Here is a 9,848-nt window from a genome sequence, read left to right as displayed (position 1 = left end):
TTGTTGTTGGGAAATTTAATTTTTTGAGTTCCAATATATTTTAGCTATGAGACCTTTGTCCATTGTATGACTCCTGAAGATTTTCTCCCAATCCCTGGGCTTTCTATTGATCTTGCTAGCTATGTCCTTTGCCATACAGAAGCTCTGCAGCTTCATGCAATCCCATTTGTCCAGCTTTTTTTTGATTGCTGTATTTCTGGGTCTTTATTAAGGAAATTCTGCCCTGTGCCAAGAAGACCTAGGGTTTCTCTTATTTCTTCCTGTAATGTTTTCAGTATATCTGCTTTTCTTTGGGGTCTTTGATCCACTTCGAGTTGATTCTGGTGTATGGGGATATACAAGCATCTAGCTTTAGTTTTCTACAGATGTTTAACCAATTTTGCCAGCACCATTTATTGAAGAGGCTGTCTTTCTTCCATTTGGTATTCATGTAATTCCAGCACTATTCTTTCTATTAAGGATTGTTTTTGCTACTTGGGATCTTTTCTTGTTCCATATGAATTTTTGAGTTGCTTCCTCTATTTCATTGAAGAATGAGTTTGGGATAATCATAGGTATTGTATTGATTTGTAGATAGCCTTTGGCAGTACTGCCATTTTCATGATCTTAATCCTCCCAATCCAGGAACATTGGAGGTTTTTCCTTAGTTCTGCTTTCATTTCCTTTCTCAGGTTTTCTTTTATACAATTTTTATTGTAAAAATGCTGCACAGAGGGGTTACAGTTACACGAGCAAGGTAATGAGTACATTTCCTATTGAGCATTGTTGCCTCTCCTTTGTTTCCCCCTAACCATCACTTCATTCTGCACCTTCCCAACTCCTCCCTCCCCAACGACTGCATCCCCCCTCCCTCCCACAAGTTGTAAAGTTCATTTTAAAAAGTGTGGTTTGTACATCTCATTGTTAACAATGGATCAACCTGTATCCTTATTTAAGGATTTTGTTTTTTTTTCCCTTCCCATTCCCGAATTAAAGAAGTATATATAGAAGATGCAGGTCATCAACATCAAATACAGTGAAAATAGGGGTTATACCGTGGGGGAGGAACATACAAAGCAACAAAAGTCACATGGTACATTATAAATGTGTTAGAAGGAATAACAAGAAAGAAAAAAGGTATTTGTGTCCCTATGTTGGGGTTCATTTTGCTTAACATCATCTTATATGGTCATATGTACATGGCTTTGGGCCTTTTCTGTTTGTCCTACACATGTACTAGTTATTGCAAATAAGGGAAACCATGGAACCTATGTTTCTTTGGGCCTGGCTTACTTCACTTAATATAATTTTTTCCAAGTTCCCTACTAGGATCCTGTTAACTAAATTTCTTAGACCTTTAACTTCTGTCTCTAGGCTCTCCTCTATACCCATTAGCCTTAAATTAGGCCTTCTGATGGTGTCTTCTAAATATTGAATCTATCATATTTCTTGGATTTGTCTTGAATACTTGTCTCTTCTTCTTCTATAAGGTCTAGGCTGTCTTCAATCCCAGAGATTTGATCTTCTGCATGGTCTATCCTACTGTCAAGACTTTCTACTTTGGTTTTATATCCTTTCCTTCCTAATTGCTCAGATTTGATGAATTCAAATTCTTTGTTGGAGCTCTGTTTTAGAACTTGTAAGCACTTCTTTACCTCCTTGATTTGGTTTTCAGTGTTCATTCTCAAATCCCTTAGTTGATTGATTATAGTTTCATTGGACTCCCTTTCCTTCAGTTGGGCTTCATTCAGCATTCCGTTTGTGGCCTCCATGGATTCCTCCAGCTTTCTGTTTGTGGATTCCATGAATGCCTCCATTAATCTTTTTTTTTTTAATTCTCACCCTGCTAGGGCTATTCCTGTATTAATTTTTGATTAGCTCTCAAAATTTCTGTATTAATCTTTGGTTAGTCTCATCAAACTTGCGAGGTTCCTGAATTAATCTTTGGTTAACCTCATCACGCTGTCATGTTTCCCTATCATGCTCACACAAGGACCTTTGCAGGCTCTCAATCTTTTAATTCAGCATGTTTAGTAGTAGTGTTTGTAGAGCATTTTAGGGACTCTCCCCCAGATTATTCATTAACTGCTCTGTTGCCTGATTACCATGAGTGGAAGTTGAGATTCCTGGACTTGTCATTTTTCTTGTGTTTCTGCCTGTTCTGCCCATTTGTGTATGATAGCCAAACCAATTGTGAGCTAGAACACTATTTTGAGGCAATATCAACCAGAAGCCTGTAGTTGCACAGATTGTTTGACACAGTCAAAATGAGTACAGACTCAATCTCATTCTACAGATACAATCTAGTTCAACTGCAAACAACTATGGATCATTGGACTAAGAAAATCAAAGAAGGAGTCAGTGGACCACAAATTAATAGGTTTAAGGAGAATTATGAGGAGAAAATAAGATTAGAGGAATGTGGGAAGGGAAAAGTAGAGAGGGAAGATAACTAAGACATAAATTCAGACAGAGGTAAAGGATAGAAGGAAAGGAGAAGAGAGATAAAGAAAAAAGGAAAAATGAGAAATAAAAAATCTAGACATGGGGCTGGGAAGAAGGCTCAGTGGTAGAGTGCTTGCCATGCATGCCTGAGGCCCTGGGTTCGATTCCTCAGCACCACACAAGCAAAAAAGAAAAAAGCCGGAAGTGGCGGTGTGGCTCAAGTGGTAGAATGCTAGCCTTGAGCTGAAGAGCTGAGGGACAGCGCCCAGACCCAGAGTTCAGGCCCCGCGACCAGACCCCCCCCCAAAAAAAATCTAGACATGAAACAGAAAAATTATAGAAAAGCTGGGCACCAGTGGCTCACACCCATAATCCTAACTACTCAGAAGGCTGAAATCTGAGGATTTCAGAGTGAGCCTGGGCAGGAAAGTCCATGAGACACTTATCTCCAATAAACCATCAGAAAAACAGAAGGGGCACTTTGGTTCAAGCAGTAGAGCATTCCCCTTGAACTGAAGAGCTGAGGGACAGCACCCAGGCCCAGAGTTCAAGCCCCACGACTGACAAGAAAACAATTCTCTAAGTATAAAGAAATAATACTACAATTAAAGGAGTTAAGGCTGAGAATTTCTGAAATGAGTAATTGATATCTGAATTAAGTATGCACACCATGAAAGATAATAATTGAAGATGAGTATATATCTGGGATTGAACAGAACAGCAATTAAGTGACACGAAAAGCAAAATATTGAAACCAAAAGGAGAGGGGGGAGCAAGATGCCTATGGGACAGCAGGGAAACACCACAGCTCTCGCCAACCAAAAAGAGTTCAATTTCCATCAGTTAAATTCCCCCAACAGACAGACAACAACAAAAAGACGAACACCCAGAGAAAACAGGAGGTGAAACCATTTTTTTTAAAAATCTACTTCTTGATTTTTTTCAGTAGGTAATTGGTGATGTCTCATGGTTGTACTTGTCCAGGCTAGCTTCAAACTGTGATCCTCTGATCTCTGCCTCCTATGTAGTTTGGATTACAGTTGTAAACCACCATCACCCATTTTGTTTTTGAAATAGTTTTTAAGCCATGTAGAATTTTACTTGAAAAAGCAGTGGCAAGAATAAATTTTTAATTAATTCTGTATTTATTCTTTTCATTCCACCTTTCTCTAACACCTCAGTGCTCAAGCTTTCAATTTTGCACTTAGTGGTTTTCTATTTGAACAGGCCAGCAATAAAGAAAAATTTATTCACCTCAATATTTTGTGCAAGTTATTCATATTTCATAAGTGAAATAATTTAATCAGGTACTTTTTTTTTATAACAATTCAACTGAATTACAGAGTGGAATTACTCATAAAAGAATTCTCTCTGTCTGTTTAGCCAGGCAGTGGAATGTGTAAGATTTGTGATTATTTCAGTGAACATAGTAGATTTTTAATCTTGAGGTGTTATCTTAATTACTTGCATCTTAGGACTTGTGAGCATTATTTTATATTAGTTCTCCATAGACTTTCAGTTCTGCTACATTATTCTGTTATAGATGGATTTTAAAACAGAAATGAAAATCAATGACATACATACTCTTTCTTCCAGTTTTCTGTGTGAACTTTTGACTAACTTCACCCTGGTGGATGTATATCTTTTAGCTCCACCCCTTAGTGAAGAAATCCATTACAACAATCCTGCTGGTGAGCAAGTGATTTTGGATGAGACAAAGAAATTGGTGGCAGAGTATGACATTGTGAACCTTTGCAAATTTTCCAGAAGGTCTTTGGCAATTGATTAAAGTGGAAAACTTTTCTCCATATGCACCACATGCTCATCAATTATCTCTATCCAAAAATATGATAGAATGGCCCATGGCATTTACAGAGGTTCGTGGAATCAAACAATGGTGATCTGAAATAAGAATAAATGAACATATGTCTTGCTAGAATTTCTTCCTCTTGTCTTCATTAATAATACAGTAAAGTAAGCAATCAACTTCCTATTTAGAACATTTTTTTTTCAGTCCTGGGGTTGGAACTCCGGGCCTGGGCGCTGTCCCTCAGCTCTTCAGCTCAAGGCTATCGCTCTACCATTTGAGCCACTTGCACATCCGGTTTTCTTGTGGTTTATTGGAGATAAGAATCTCACAGAATGTCTCACTCCCTCTAGCTTTAAAAACCATGATCCTCATATTTCTACCTCCTGATTAGCTAGGATTACAGGAATAAGTCATAGGCACTCGCCATTTAGAACATTTTTTATGAAGTAATTGATTAATGTGTTCATATGGAGCACATTTACTTGTCAATTTTTTCTTAATATTTTTATGTTTCCCAAATATAAATATCATCTATGTTGCAAAGCTCTGGATCACTGTAACACAATAACTTTGAAAATCAATATATAGTGAAGAATGTTTAATATTATTCATTGTTCTATGTTTCAATCAATAATCAATTGTCCAGTTGTTTGTTATTCTAGATGATTATCCATCTTCAGAGAGTGGTTATTTAACAGTTCCTACTTTTTCCATTAAGAAGGGCAGAGCAATGCCTTAAAACACTTGCATTTCAGTATGTTATAACACCTAAAATAATATCGTCCAGATGAATATATATTATTATACATGCATTTATACAGAAATTTTGATTCTGAAAGATCAAACTGCTTACAATACTCGAATTTGAGTGTATTAAATATAACTAACCTGTGTCTCATCAACACTAATCTGCCTGTTTTAGACCCCAAAGTCTGTCCGCAGTGAGAATTGTGGTCCTGGATTCAGAAAATCTATTCAGGAGGGAAAAATATAAGAGTAAATAGGAAGCCTATATTGGATGAAAAGACTCATAATTTAAAATGTCACTGTTACCAAAATTGGTGAGTGAGTCAATGAAATATCCATCAAATTCCAACATGCTTGCTTCTTTTTTTAATTGTGAAAATACCATACAGAGGGGTTATAATTACATGAGCAAGGTAATGAATAGATGTCTTATCAAGCCTTGTTGCCTCCTCCTTTGTTTCCCCTTCCAGCCCTTCCCATCTCCCCGACCCCACCCCGCTGCCAAAGTTGTAAAGCTCGTTTTTCGACATAACCACTTGTACATCTCATTGTTGCAATGGGTCCACCTGTATCCCTATTTAAATGGTTTGTTTTTGCCCTTCCCCTCCACAAATTATACCAACATCAAATACAATGAAAGCAGGGGATATACAGTGGGGGATGGACATACAAAGCAACAAAGAAAGCATCTTATAAATATGTTAGAAACAATTGCATGAAAGAAAATACATTTGAGTACTTATGTCGGGTTCATTTCACCTAACATCAACTTATCTGACCTTGGATTCTTAGTTTTTCCAGAACCTTCATCATAAAGGGGTGTTGGTAGCCAATATTATACTTAATGGGGAAAAGCTACAACCAATCCTCCTAAAAACAGGAACAAGGCAAGGATGCTCACTGTCTCCACTCCTCTTCAATATAGTCCTAGAACCCTTAGCCAGGGCAATAAGGCAAGAAAAAGACATTAAAGGGATCCGCATAGGGAAAGAAGAAGTTAAACTATCCCTTTTTGCAGATGACATGATACTATACCTCCACGATCCCAAAAACTCCATCCCCAAACTTTTAGAAATCATAAGTCACTTCGGCAAAATAGCAGGATACAAAATAAACCCACAAAAATCAGTTGCCTTCCTATACACTGATAACGTACAGGAAGAGAGGGAAATAAAGGGAGCAACCCCATTCACAATAACCTCCCAAAAAATAAAATATTTAGGAATTAACCTAACCAAAGATGTAAAAGAACTATTTAATGAGAACTATAAAAAGTTAAAGAAAGAAATTGCAGAAGACACTAGGAAATGGAAAGACCTCCCATGCTCCTGGATAGGCCGACTTAATATAGTAAAGATGGTGATACTTCCAAAACTAATATACAAATTCAATGCAATTCCTATTAAAATCCCAATGACGTACATCACTGAAATACAGAAAACAGTCCAAAAATTTATATGGAACAACAAAAGACCTAGAATAGCCAAAACAATTCTAGGGGATAAAGACAATATGGGAGGGCTATCCATGCCGAACTTCAAACTCTACTACAGAGCTATAATAACAAAGACAGCATGGTACTGGCACAAAAACAGACCCGAAGACCAATGGAACAGAATAGAAGATTCAGATATAAATCCACAGGCCTACAGCCAGCTGATATTCGACAAAGGAGCCAAAGACATACAATGGAAGAAACACAGCCTCTTCAACCGCTGGTGCTGGGAAAACTGGGCAGCCACATGCAGAAAACTAAAAGTGGACCCCAGCCTATCACCATGCACCAACATCAACTCAAAATGGATTAAAGACCTTAACATTAAACCTGAATCTTTGAAACTACTGCAGGACAGAGTAGGAGAAACACTTGAACTAATAGGCACAGGAAGGAACTTCCTGAACAGAGTCCCAGGGTCACAACAAGTTGGAGAGAGACTCGACAAATGGGACTACCTTAAAATAAAAAAAATCTGCACAGCTAAATCTATCGCAACTGAGCTAGAAAGACAACCAACTAATTGGGAAAAAATATTTACCAGCAATATATCAGACAAGGGGTTAACATCCTGTATATACAGGGAACTCAAGAAACTAATCCCTCCCAAACCTAACAAACCAATTACTAAATGGGCAAGGGAACTAAAGAGGGACTTCTCAAATGAAGAAATAAAAATGGCAAAGAAACACATGAGGAAATGTTCATCATCCCTGGTGGTGAAGGAAATGCAAATAAAGACAACCCTGAGATACCACCTTACCCCAGTCAGAATGTCCCACATCCACAAATCAGCCAACGACAAATGCTGGAGGGGATGTGGAGAAAGAGGAACCCTATTACACTGCTGGTGGGAATGTACACTTATACAACCACTTTGGAAAGCAGTCTGGAGGGTCCTTAGAAAGCTAAAGATTGACCTCCCTTACGACCCAGTCATACCACTTCTAGGCATCTACCCTGAACAACAGGAACCAATATACAAGGACACGTGTACCTCCATGTTTATTGCAGCACTGTTCGCAATAGCTAGGATATGGAAACAACCTAGATGCCCCACCACAGATGAATGGATCCAAAAATTGTGGTATCTATACACAATGGAATATTATGCAGCCATTAGAAATGACAAAATAATGGCATTTGCAGGGAAATGGATGGAGCTAGAAGGAATCATGTTGAGCGAGGTAAGCCAAGAACGAAGAGACAAACGGTACATGGTCTCCCTGATAAGTGGATGCTAAATCCAAAAGGTTAGGTGATACGACAAAACTAACAGGACTTAAGAAACAAAGAACTCCCTCTCATCTGGTTGAACCACTACTAAATATCCCCATGATGCTGATCACAAACATGGTATATAACATGTGAACACTGTTATATATTACAGACTGTGGTAGACAATTTGCTCCAGGGAAGTTAGAATGAACTTGTGACTTTGAAATTATGTAATCATTTAATCACAATCAAAAAAAAAAGAACCTGGGGAAGGGAGGGAGGGAGGGGAGGGTAGGGGGAAAACAATGGAGGGGATAACAATGTTCAAGAGGAAGTGTACTCATTACCTCACACATGTAACTGTAACCCTCTGTATAGTAGCTTTACAATAAAATAAAATTTAAAAAAAAAAAAAAAAAAAAGGGGTGTTGGATCTTGTCAAATGCCTTTTCTGCATCTATTGAGATAACCATGTGGTTCTTATCCTTGCTCTTGTTGATGTGATGAATTATATTAATTGATTTGTGTATATTAAACCAGCTTTGCATCCCTGAAATAAATCCTGTTTGATCCTGGTGTATGATTTTTTTGGATGAATTGTTGAGGTCAATTGGCCAAAATTTTGTTGAGAAGTTTTGCATCAATGTTCATCAAAGAAATGGCTCTCTAGTTCTCTTTCTTTGATGAGTCCTTGCCTGGTTTGGAGATGAGGGTTATGATGGTTTCATAGAATGAGTTCGGTAGTGAACTTTCTCTTTCAATTTCATTGAAGACTTGGAGGAGTATTGGTGTGAGCTCTGCTTTGAAGGCCTTGTAGAATTCCGCTGTAAAACCGTCTCGTCCTGGGCTTTTCTCAGTTGGGAAGTCTCTTTTTGCTGTTTCTATTTCAGTGCTTGATATGGGCCTGTTATGATGGTTTAACTCATCTTGGTTTAGTTTCGGCATGTCAATATTTGCTAGGAAGAGGTCCATTTCTGCCAAGTTCTCAAACTAATTAGCATAAAGTTTTGAGAAGTATTCCCTTATAATGTTCTGAATCTTGGCTGATTCTGTGTTGATGTTCCATTCTCATCTCTGAGTTTATTTATTTGGGCATGTTGTCTTTTTTTCTGATAAGATTTGCTAAGTGTGTGTTAATTTTGTGAATTTTTTTGAAGAACCAGCTCTTTGTTTTGTTGATTCTTTCTATTTTTTTATTCTAATTTGTTTAATTCTGATTTAATTTTAATTATTTCTTTCAGTCTACTGGATTAAGGTTTATCTTGCTGCTCTTTTTCAAGGAAGCTCAGATATTTCATTAAATTGTTGATTTCAGATCTCACCAATTTATTGATGTAGGAACTCAAAGCTATAAACTTGCCCCTGAGTACTGCCTTTACTGTGTCCCAGAGGAGCTGGTAATTTGTGTGTGCATTTTTGTTGAATATCATGAACATTTGAATTTCCTTTCAAATCTCTTCCATGACCCACTCATGATTCAGCAGTGTGTTGTTCAGCCTCCATGTGTTGCATGTGTTTCTTTGATGGCTTTTGGTGTTGAGTTCTAATTGTATTTCCTTGTCGTCTGAGAGAATGCAAGGTATAACTTCAATGTTTCTGAATTTGGACAAGTTTGCTTTGTGGCCTAAAATGTGGTCTATTTTGGAAAAAGTTCCATGTGCTGCTGAGAAAAACGTGTATTCTGATGCCATTGAGTGAAATATTCTGTAGATGTCTGTTAAATCCAGTTGATCTATGCAGTTGTTTAGATCTGCTGTTTCTCTGTTGAGTGTTTGCCGAGTTGTCTATCTAGTGGGGAAAGCGGTGTGTTAAAATCCCCAACAATTAATGTCTTTGGATCTATGTGGGATTTGAGGGAAAGAAGTGTTTCTTGGATAAATTTGGGTGCTCTGTTGTTTGGCATATAGATATTTAGAATTGTAATATCCTCCTGAAAGAGAGATCCCTTAATTAGTATGTAGCAACCTTCTTTATCTCTTCTCACTCATTTTAATTTGAAGTCTATTTTATCTCATATTAAGATTGCAACTCCTGCCTGTTTATGGGGGCCATTTGCTTGGTAGATTTTGTTCCAGCCTTTAACATTGAAAATGTGTTTGTTTTTATGGGCAAGATGTGACTGCTGAAGGCAGCAGATAGAAGGATCTTGCTTTT

This window comes from Dipodomys spectabilis, unplaced genomic scaffold, assembly GCF_019054845.1.
Source record: "Dipodomys spectabilis isolate Male_0828 unplaced genomic scaffold, ASM1905484v1 ptg000006l, whole genome shotgun sequence".
Taxonomy (NCBI): Eukaryota; Metazoa; Chordata; class Mammalia; order Rodentia; family Heteromyidae; genus Dipodomys; species Dipodomys spectabilis.
This window is presented reverse-complemented; position numbering follows the sequence as displayed.